The sequence below is a fragment of the Blennius ocellaris genome, assembly GCF_963422515.1.
Source record: "Blennius ocellaris genome assembly, chromosome: 12".
Lineage (NCBI taxonomy): Eukaryota > Metazoa > Chordata > Actinopteri > Blenniiformes > Blenniidae > Blennius > Blennius ocellaris.
In genome coordinates, this window is record NC_137661.1 from 8,438,676 (window position 1) to 8,451,244 (window position 12,569).

The window sequence follows — 12,569 nt, forward strand, 5'->3', positions numbered from 1 at the left end:
GAGACTTCAGGGCTTCACATGCAGCAGTACATGATTTCAAAACTAGATAGATGGATATATAGATAGATAGATAGATAGATAGATAGATAGATAGATAGATAGATACTGTGTGTGTGTGTGTGTTTGTGTGTGTGTATGTGTGTGTTATGTAACTGTGGTATTTACCAGGGCATGGCCTAAGGTCCCACTGTTGCCTCCCGAAATGAAGATTCACTGAGGCTAACCGGCACATTGTGTTGCTGTTTCCCAGCGGACGGTTGTGACAGGGTGCATTAGAGACAAACATGTTCAGGCAGCAGCATTTCATCCATTTCAAAGCTTCATCCGGCCCCGGGGGTGAAGGTAGCGGTAAGTTCAGGGAAGTGACTTGTTTACAGTTATTCCACCAAAGGTGGAAAAACCTCGAATGTTTTTGTGAATATCTATTAAACCCTAACCAGAGACTGCATTGCACAGGGATGTAGTGGTTGGTGCTACCTCAGAGCAAAGAAACCCAATGTTCAATTTCGGGCCTTTCTGTGTGCAGTTTACATCGTTTTCCTGCGTGTGCATGCTTGATTTTCTTCAGGTCACTCAGTTTCTTTCCACAGTACAAAAGCATCCATTCTAGATTAATTATACTGATGTGTTTGTCCGTGTTTGACTGACTTTGGGTGTCTCAGTGTTTGAACTTTGATGCACTGGCAACCAGTCCAGAGTGTACACTGCTGGCCATTAAATATCCTCTGTGACAGGCTTCACCTCCCCAAGATGTAAGTTAGACCAAGTGGGTATTTAAGGATGAATGGACAACTAACTGGAAGAGGCCATTTTCACCGCTCACAAAATGACATGACTCGCTCCTAAAACTGATTTCAATGGAGTAGCACACATGTGCATATTTTCTTTTAACCCTAACCTCTTTTGTTTTAAGCTTAGGAAGCGATATTACATTGATTAACATTACTTACTGGAAGCTCAGTTTAACCAAAGTGCGGGGAATTGACAATGACCCTAACCCCACCCTTAGACTGACATTGTGTCAGGTTCCCCACCCATATAGACAACATGTACATATGCATGGATGCTCTTTGTCAGGAAGAAAAGAAAAACCATTGAGAAGTACCATCGTCACCAACGTGAAAGAGGGGATTGAAAAAGAAAATGACATAAAAAAAAGAAACCATCTCAAAGAGAAAAGAAAACTAAGTCTTCAAATAAAACAAAAAGGAGAAAGACATCAGAGAAAAACTCGGATGAAGACGAATACGTCTGGTCGGTGCATGTGTGTGTGCAGCCTTCTTCAAACAGCTGACCCAAGGAGACGTAGCTGCAGTGTCTTCTGCGGAGACAGTGGACACACAAGGACAACCCACCTGGGCTGCCTCAGTCAGGATTCCTATTGCAACAACACATCATCCTCATGAGACGGCTCACGTTCCCGAATAGTGGCTGAAACAAATCACCGCTTGCCTGCAACAAGCCAGTTTTCTCCGTGTTAATCACCTCATGAGGTGTCAGAGAACTTAACAAATCAATGAGTCTGGCTTTCACTAGTGACTTGTTATTTATTGTTCGATTCATATTGTCATAATTACATTTAGAACAAAAATAAAGAAGTTATGATGGTGAAAGGAATTAAATTTAAAGCTTTTAAGTTTTCCTCACTGAAATAACATAAATACAACCAACCGCTTGGTGTGTGACGACCAACCAGTGACCTACACTGAGGGTGAGTGTCACATTTTGACAAAGTGGATTTCACAGTCAAAATTTTTAAAACAGAATACGCTTTAGAGGAATATATTCACCAGGTTGGTAACCAAACTTTGGTTCTTTTGACATAAACTGAAATGAAATAAATTGGCGGTACAGTTTGTGAGTAATTACGATTAAAGTAATTACTCACATTACTCACACTCATCATTAATTAATGATCTTGTCGAAAAAGAGATTTTGTCTATTGTCCATTATACAAGTGTTCAAAGAGGTTTGTCACTTTGTAATAATCAAAACACAACAATAAGTATCACTTAATTCTCATACAGAATTTATTATTAACGTAATTTATTTTAGATTTGTCTGAGGTGTCTTTAAAAAAAAAATAAAGCTTCTTCTTTGTTAATTAAATGGTAACTTCAAGTTTCACATGGTTCGGAATTCATAGTATATCCATGTTTGGATGTATGTATCCACTGGAGACTGTCTTCCTTTCCAGCCGGTCACGCCGGTCAGATAAGTCCGGTAGAGAAAGTAAATGGATGGATATAAATCTGTATAGATTTATTTTGCTTATTCTGCTTTGATCCTTCACTATCTTTTTTGTCTCATTTTTGAAAACATTCATTTCACACTTTCTTTTTCCTTCGATGTAACATTTTTCATTTGATGACAGTCTAATTACAAAATGTGCAGTCGCGATGAATCATTCAGGAGTGTGGAAATGCAGACATTGCTTAACTTTAGGCTTTTTTTTTTTTTTAAAGCAGAGCATTTCACTTTGTCTGTACCTGCAAATAAAAATGCAATCAATGCTGTAACCTCTTTCTCCCCCCCAAGAAATGTTGTTGGTCCTCTTTTTAGTTCTGCTATCCTGACCTGGTGGAGTTCCTCGGGTGGAGTGGGCTGATTTCAGCAGATTACATCAGACGGGATGCAGCCGGGGTGAGAGGAAATTTGTATGCACAGTGTGCTTTGTGGATGGCAGGTACACATCCCAGCGGGTTATACAGATCTACTGCAGAGAGTACAGTTTGAAAGATAAGAAACAATCTGCCTGACAGAGAGTGATATCAGAGATAGGGTTTAAAAGAACTCTTTTCCCTTTAAACCAAATGGAATGACTTTGTCAGACAAAGAACAAGGAGGGAAATTGTGTTTATGATTCTCTTTTGTTGTCTTTTGTTTTTCGTTCTAGCGTACAAAGATGATCAGAAATCAAATTATGCCCTTAACTCTTCACTCTTCATGTGTTTTTTCTTTCATGAATTGTCACAATATGGAGTCCAATAGGACAGAAACTGTTAAAATATCTATCGGAATTTAGTTGCAATGTGCCTATAAATTTGAATACAAACCTGTCAAACTGCAAGTTCCTGTTATTTAGACTAAAGTTTAGCATTTGTATTGTTGCTGCTTATCATTTACTAGTTAATGGTACTTTCTAAGAAATAAACAAAATATAAATAAGCGCTTCAGTCACTCCAAGCAAAACAAAAATATCTCTTAGATTTGTTTTTATATTTGAAATCCAATGATATTGATTGTAAAGAGAAGTGGCAGAAAAGCATGTGAAGGAGTTGGAGGACATGTATGAAGGTGTTGGGTATATTCTAGGGGGAAGGGATATACATTATTCTTTGCAATGTCGATGGACAGGTGGACAGATAATGAGGACCGTGATGTTTTTAGATGATATTGCAGATATTGCTTGGAGCAGATGGAGCTCGGAGGGGTGGAGGGCTGCATTGGAGAGAAAAAGACTGAAAGTCAGCAAAGAAAAGACGGAATACATGTATGTGAATGACAGGGAGGCTGAAAGAAAATGAGATGAAAGGAGTCAAGGCAGTGAAGGTGGATGAGTTCAAGTACCTGGCGTGAATGGCCAGTGTGATGGACAGAGCACAAAGAAGATGAAGAAGAGAGTTCAAGCATGATGGCGCGAGTCGGGTTTCCAGTGCGACAGAGGGATTGTAGAGTGAAAGGGAAGGTTTACATGACACTAATGAAACCTGCTATGATGCCTGGTTTGGAGATTTCTGTCTTAAAGACATGAGGCTGAGCTGGAGGTGAAGATGAAGAGGGTCAGTGTTTCATTGGGAGTGACAGAGACAACGAAAGTGAAGCAGTTCGGAGATAAAACTAGAAAAGGATTGGGTGATATAGTGTGAACATAGAGCTGGAGACACCAGCTTTAAAAGTCCACATGAACCAGACAGACCCTCCAATGTTTACCATCAGTAATCCAATCATCGTCACGCTGTCTGATTTCAGTGGTTTCCGGAGACGCTGATTTTTGGATATGAATCACATTGTTTCGATACAGCATTGTACGAGTTTGGTCTACCTTTCACAATTCTAAATATGAAAAAGCAATTTTTAAAGCTCCAAACTGCACATGAAGTAATTGACCACATCCTCTAAACTGTGTGTCAAAATATGAATGATCACTTGTTTTGTTTGACTCTTTGATATGTTGAAATTTGAATATGTTCTGTACGTTCAATCTGTTAGGACTTCATTTTTACTGTTCAGCCTTGTCTTGTGTTCCGCTTATGTAACATAAGAGTGCGAGAAGGAGTGTGATATTCACAGGCACAAAAGGGAGAAAAACAAGGTGTTAAAATTCTGTTCCTGTGTTAGTATTTCCTGTCGTGTCGTGTCGGGTTATTGTGCATCCTAAAATAGACATTTACAGATGTACATTCCCGCTGGGGTTCCTCTTCAACTTCTCTGGAAAATCAGGACGGACGTACCAACAATAAAACAAGGTGGGATTTGTGGAAGACAGCAACTCATCAGAAACCAGTGACTCAGAGAATTCCACAGAAGTAATGAAATTAAGTTTCATATTAAGATCCAGAAATACATTTCTGTGTCTGACTTATTTTGCTGGAAATTTTCTTAAACGACTGTATTAATGCTGTGAAAAATACCATGTTCAGTGTGCTGTCTCTAGTGTGTGTGTTGCTGTGCGGCAAACATGCAGCACCCTACAAGTCAGCTGGCACAGAATCAAGCCGGTAAAACTCATTATAGAGTCCAAAAGTTTGCCTGGAGTCAGCAGAACGTCCTGGTGGGCAGCGGGTGGGGAACACTGAAAACTCGCATGAAAGCAGATTTGATTCAGAGCTGCCAAAAACAACTATTTGATTATGCTCACAGCAGTTGTTAAAGCAGGGCATAAGTAATGTTCACTGTGCAGAGGAAAACCAGAGGCAGGATGACATGATCGTACTTCTTTGTGTGAGATAAATAAGTCAGTGGCAATAAGATGATTCGGACTTCAGGAATCGTGCTTTTTAAAATCCCTCTTACAACCTTTTGTAAAGAGATAAAACGTGCTAATTGATTGATTACAAACTAAGGCGTGCTCTCTGTGTTCATTATGTGTCTTACGCCTGTGTGTAACAGCGCTCTGTTGTGTTACTGAAGCTGATAATCACGGAGCCACAGGGTAATCTACAGTGGGATTCATTAAGGTGGAAACTGAAGCAGTACTTCATTCTGATCCAATCCCAGATACTGACGCTTTGACAGCAGCAGCTAAACAACTGAAGGTTACAGATAATACTAAGGCATTAAAGCAGAACAGCCAAAGACTAAATGCATGATCAAATGCATGTTTATGGCTCCAGCATTAATCGTACTGGGCGATCCCTGTATTATAATTTACATGAAATGTTATGTGTGATTACTAAGATGTTGCTTCTCACTAGGTTCCATGTTATATTAAAGTTGGACAGCAACATCGCAGGTGTGTTTCAAAGAAGTTTTTCACTTATCTGATAAAATCTACAGAATAACTTTATGAAAAGTGATGAAGTTAGTAAATATCACCAACAAAAAGATAGTAATCTTGTTTTTATGTTAAACAAAGGTCGTGGTTCTGGTTAATAAGGGTTGACCCAGAAATTAACATTGAACATTGTGCTGCGCATACGTTTCCTGCTAACTAAGACCAAGTTCCTCCAGGTTAATATTTCTGGCAAGCATAAGAAGGCGGGACTATGAAATAAAATTTCTGAAACTTACTAAAAAGATTGACATATGTTTGAAAATTCTGTGTCGGAAGCCTTGATCTTTCCATAGTTTATTTATGATATTTTCTAGATAATTGCATCAATCAGTTCAACAGACTTAAAGGAAAAGCTGCTTTGAGAGACCAGAACGAACTCACAGCAGAAGCTTCGAAGGTTGATTAACAGTCAAATCTTTTAATACATTATGTTCTTTCAGCGTTATTAGTTTGAAAGAAACAGGAGGGAAAAGCAGAATATATCAAATATGGACACACGACCAATAACAGGTTAAAAGATAAAACTGAAGAAGATTGAAAATTTTGTGTTTCTAGACAGTGGTGTTAGTCAAAGCAAATCTTTTTTTTGGGGGGGGGATCTAAAACTTCTGGACTCTTATCAAATAAGTGTCTTTAGGGTTCAATTGCTTTTACCACTTCCGAAGGTCTGAGGGGTGATTCCTGGCTCTCAGGAAGAAAAAAAAAAAAGTCATTATCTCTGGGCTTGCACTTGACTCCTCAGTCCTGTACTTAAACCGAGCTGCCGCTAAAAATAACCTGCCTTGCCTAAAGACACTATTCCCAGAGACACACCCTGACAGCCACACACACTCACGCACGCTTGCACGTGCGTGCACACATTTCCTGGGATTAAAAGTAAACCCCCTGGTTACTGTGGCCATGGCCACCAATGGCAGCAGCCAGGAAGTGCTTTGATGGAAGTGGAATTATGTAATCTTCCGCATCAATGGTGATGAGAAAGTTGTCAGTTTGCTCTCTCTGAAAAATGTAATTCCCTTCATCAACAAAAGTTGGGGGAAGTTTAAGTTGGGACTGCAAATATTTATGTATTGTTGTGTATATATTTTTACCAACTTTTAGCATCAACTATAAAACCAAATCGCAAGAAATTTTCTGGGATAATTTCTCATCATCCAAGGACCAATCCATTAGATTTGGGGATGTTAACAGCTGACCGATTGAATAAATCCCCCAAAAAAACTGAGGAAAAAAAATGTCCCATACAAAGAGGATGGGAGACCTTTCAAAGATTCAAGACCTTTCATCCGGCGGCACCGAGGACATGATCCAGAGCCACGAGCAGATCAGGAGGCATGATCTTCTGCTTTCTTTCTTCCTTTCTCTTGGCCGCATCCTGAGACCGCGCAGGCGGCGGCTGGAAATAGCCCCAGACTCGCAGGCCAAGAGAGAGCAGAGCACTGTCGGTGTCGTCTCCTGTAAGACTTCCTCAGATAATCGGCACAGACAGAGACGGACGCAGGACAGGAGCCAGACGCAGATCACACCCTGCTGGGTGGAGATGGCGGCAGGCGTGTGTGTGTTTATCTGAGTATGACGCGACGTGCTGGACATGTGCACACATGTAGAGAGGAGACAAGGGAGTGGCTCATCTTGACCACACCTCAACTTCTCACCACCCAGTTTTGTTGTTTGTTTTTTTTAACAAAGGTTCAAGTACCATGTTTACGTGCAGCTCTGTGACGTTTCTTCTTCAGTGAGTATTGTGTTTGTAGTTTACACTTCGTCACTGATAAAAACGAGTCAGACCAAAAGGGTCACTATGGGCGAGGGCAGGATACACCCTGAACAGGTCCCCAGGCCAACGCAGGGCAAACACACAACAACAGACAATCATACACAGTCACATTCACACCTACAGGCAATTTAGGGTAACCAATTAACCTCACAGGCATGTTTTGGGACCGTGGGAGGAAACTGGAGTACCCGGAGGAAACAAAACAGGACACCACAATTTTAGAGACTCCCGATACACATGATGCAAAGAAATGAGTCATTATTGAACTGTACATAACCCTGATAATGGCTCGTTCAGTGCCGTCTCACGAGCAACAGTTGTACAGGGCCTTGATTTTGAGACGCTGCTTTAAATATACTTTTTATATTATTGTTATTAATTTTAAAAAAATCAGCAGCAGGTATTTCAATGCAAAGTCTGGTATTTTGTGTACTTGAATTTTCAAAGTTTGTGTTCTCGATACAGGAAACCCGTGTGAAAGATCATTTTGTTTACTCCGTTAATCACCTTAAATTAATTCTTCATGAAATCCAACACAGAAGCAGTCACAGGGTGCCACAGCCAGAGTGTACTGGCTCTGTGTCAAACGAATCAAATTACTCATTTAGCCCGTGCACATGACGACTCACAAACACATAGTTCCACCTCATACCCGTTGAGAATTGCACAACACGTTCAATGAACCCGACTCCCTGTGGCCACAAAAAAACTAAACATTTTCATCAGCAACACCTTTAAAATGATAACCAAAGATTTCATGATGAGAAAATAAACTTCTTTTTTTTACTTCTTCTATCATCTGCAATCTTCTTGTAATTATTACAGAAGTCTGGCTGTAGAATTTGTCATCTACATGTGAAAATCAGTGCTTCTCTCCCTGTGCAGGTTGGTCTGACCTCCTTTCTTCTTTCAGTGATGAATTATGAAGCTTCCAAACATGGACTTCTGCAAGTCCAACTATTTATAGGCTGCTGTCAGAGGGGTGACCTGCAGGTGTGGCACATGTGTGTGTGTGTTGATATGCTCATTGGAAGTTATGTGCAGGGACACTTGTCAGTTCAAGTGACTCTTCTGATTTCAGGATGTTTTCAATGTTCACTGAACCTTTTCAAATCAACAGTGTGATCATTTATTCATTACTCAAGTGAGACTAAGCTGAATTAAGCCAGGCATGGTCTATATGATGCCTGGTACTGTACTGAAAATATATCTTACACAGACGTTCATATTATCTTGCATTGAATATTATAATGCACTCGTCTCCTCACTCACTGTCTGGCCTTAATCGCCTGCAGGCAATCCATAATGCTGTCACCGGATTACTCATCAGGTAAAACAGTCAGCCCCGTATCACCTCCATTCTAAGGTCTTTTTTTTGGCTCCCTTTGTCATTCAGGAAACAATTAAAAAAAATCTCATTCTTGTCTATATAGAGAGCATAACACAGCCAAATACTAGTTTATATTACTGAAAACGCCATCCCTTATTCCTTTCGGTAAAACATTCTAAACAGACTCAAGAGTTCCATAAAAAGCAGACAAGACGACCAAACGAACCGACAACGACACCGGCGGGAGAGCGGTTTAAATACAGTAGTAAGGGGTGGAACACAGGTAGGAGCTCACAGAGGGAGAAGGCCATTGGTTGATTGGAAACACGAGGTGAGACACACAGAGACCCGACACTTCCGCTATTAAATCCTTGTCCTGCTTCATTTTGAACATTATGTGACGGACTTTGTGAGTTTCCGTCCTAAAATGAACCATTTTGAGAGCGACCATGGAAATCGACCATGAACACAAATTAAAAAGTGTTTGGCATCAAAATCTTTTCATGCAAATACAAATCCGTGGCAACTGCACGTTGCCTTCTTTCTGTTGATTAAAAAGCTATTGAGTTCCAATAAATGAGAGAATGTACTCTTCATTTGCTTTTTAATTATGCTTTTGTCCATCCCTCCATTATATACCATTTTATTTAACTAAGGATTAGAGTCATCACAGTGTAATTGTCAACACAGAGAAATACACATACCTATGGGATATTTAAAATCATCAAATAGCCATCAAGACCAGGAGGGCAAAATGTTTTTATATTAAGACTTTCTCTGTTTTTATATCAGTGGCGATATTAAACAAATCGGGATGAATCGTGACACAGTATTTTCTTAATAACAACCTGCTCATCATCCCATCTATTTTGGTGGCACTGCATAATTTATTAATTTGTTCGTCCACATGTCAGATATGACACAAAACTTCTGCAGTTCTGCACTCTTTTTCAGTTCATTGTGGATAAGACTGTCAGCGCAGTGATTAAATGTAAACAGACAGGGACAGTGTTGGGAATCTTTAGCGCTTCCTTCTTGGCAGCGTTCCAAGATTTTCAGTGGGGGTTTTTTTCTGCATTTGTTTAAATATTTACATTGGTGTTCCTTGTAATGATCCTGAAAACAGTGTGTAAATAACCTGAGAACAGGTTAATTATCTCCCCAGAAATTGTGTTTTATCTGGTGACGGACCTGGTAGTAAATCTGCTCTGCGCATGGGTGGAAGTTTACTTTTTTTTTTTTTTAAATCTGTATATTATGGCGCCACCTCCAGCTGACGCTGCAGTCCTGAGTGTGTGTGTGTGTGTGAGTGTGTGAGGTCAGTTGACCCTTTTCAGCGGGACACACACAGGCACAGACACAAGTGCATGTTCATTGTGGCCTTGTTATTAACTGAGGTGAGAAAAACTGTTTAAAAAAAAAAATTGGAGAGGTGCCAAATGGCAGAGCTGAGGAAGTTGAAGAAACACACAAGCACTCACACAGTCAAAGCCTCTGTCCTGTTTCCTGTTTACAGTGTTTGCTATTTTTGTCTACTAGATGTATAAGACCAGGCCTTCAACTGCAACAATTGACCATGGTGGTGTATAGAGCGGCCAATTACACTAAAAACATACCAGTCGCTGGCACGTGTGGAAAACTTCTCCACAGTTTCCTGTTTGTTAGCCGCAGTGAATCACAACTCAGATTAATCCAATCTATCGAAAATTCTGCAGCCTTCCTTGGCATTACCATGCATTCACTGAAAATGTTCCAAACATTGCTGTGGTTGTCTTTCAAATTAAGCAAATGTGCAATGTTACTATCCAACAATTAAGGTGATTTAACGTTATTAAAACTTTGCAGTTGTTCACAAATGAACGACTTCAGACTTGGAAGAGAGGAAGAAGTTCTCTCTCTCTTTGTCTCAACATACTGAGACTGAAACATACACACACACACACACACACACACACACTGTTTTCACTGTTTTTTGTGCGTGTGATAAACTATAAAAACAGAAGATGAAAATGGTTTTATATTTGGAAGCAGGTCGGAGGTTATCGTGGACGTTGAGGCGCTCAGGTCACTGAATCAAGGAAAACATTTCAATGCAGCAGCCTGTTCTGGCCCTGCTGCCATCCGCCATGACGCCTGTTTATCCATTATGCTTCCTGTCCATGTGCACTGGAGAGAGAGAGAGAGAGAGAGAGAGAGAGAGAGAGAGAGAGAGAGAGAGAGAGAGAGAGAGAGAGAGAGAGAGAGAGAGAGAGAGAGAGAGAGAGAGAGAGAGAGAGAGAGAGAGAGAGAGAGAGAGAGAGAGAGAGAGAGAGAGAGAGAATCTTAAGATGTTATGAACTCGTTGCTCCGTCTCCATCCATTATGAAGTATTTGTTTTTAATGTTCCTGTCTGTCTGTGAAACACATAAAACATAGGCCAGTGTCGTACACAAACATTCATTTCAGTAGATAAATCACAGTTTTTGCATCAGCATCGGTTAAGACCCTGGAGGCTGCAGTGTTCAAACATCTCCATTGTGTCGGGACACAAACTGGGCGGACATAAAATCGAACATATGAAGCTGGCATCCAGCAAAAAAAACATATCAACCAACAAACTGCTACTGAAGATGCAAAATGGAAAATAAGACACGACCAGGCAAGTTGTGTATTGTTAAAATAGGTGAGAATGTGGGGATGAAATCCACGTTTTACATTTGATGACTTTACAAGAACTTTAATGTTAACTGATTTCAGACAGATATTCAAATGGTCAGAAGGATAGAGTAAAATTAGAGCAAGTAAAAAATAAAAAATAAAAATCCCCGGAGGATCGAAATGATAAAATTGAAAATTCAATTTCAGTGGTAGCAGTCCTAAGGCAATATGCTAGGGAAGTGGTTAGCACAAGAAAGTCCTGACTGCAAAAGTCAGTTAAAAAAATGTTTAATGGGGAAGTTGATATGCTGCCTGTGTGTCTTTCTAGGTTTTTATTCAATATGCTGCCATGCAATCCGTGTTTTCAGGTTGATTGTTGATTGTTGATTGTAGGAGTGAATGTGTGCAAATGGACTTGTCTATCTCCCTGCCTTCACTGAGCAGATTTGTGATTTGTTCAGGACTCCGGTGCTGTCATCGATCCGCGCACGCAAGCACACATGAAGGGATATCATTTTGATTGATAAACTCAAAGTCTGTGGGGATTTAGTGTGTGAAACGATCTCTGAGTGACCGTCTTTCAAGTCCATCAAGATTTGACAGAAAACCCAAGTCTGCACACCTGTGAAGGAATGTGGAAAATGTAGGAATGGCTTCTTTTCATGAAGTTATTTACAGTAATTCTTTAAATTCCATTTTTTAAAATATGACAAGGCTGTGTCACTTTAAATTCTTTGGACACCTTGGGTTTATGACAGTCTTCTGGTTCGTTTCAGTTGCATGACTTTCAATCCAACCGATATGTCACAAATTGTCCGCAAACTTCTTCTTTCAAGTGCGATGTGCACAGTCTCAACTTAAATTAATTAGAAGAAGTATAAAAATGGAGTCACCGACTGCTCTAATCTTCCTTACTGCCGGAGTTTGTCTGCTCAATATTGTGAAGTGTTTATTGTGTAGTATTATTTGCCATCTATTATGATCGATCTGCCTGGATAAATGTCCTTTATACACACTGCTGGGTTCACTGATCAATAATTAAAGTCTCGCCAATTAAAGCTTCAAGACTGAATGTCAACATTCCCTTCAACTCACCACAAACACTCTTGTTGTTTCAGATGTCTTTCATATTGACTGAAGGAGACATGGGACAAGCTTTTTTTTTCCTCCCCAAAGTGACTAAAAGGTTTGTGATTTTACTTTATTATCCATTAACTTCTTGTTTGGACTGTCCAGATGATTTCTCAGTTTGAATGTCCAGCGAGATCACTTGGATGCCACCATGTGCCAAACTCACGGTTTACAGGCTGTCGTGGATAAAGACCCAG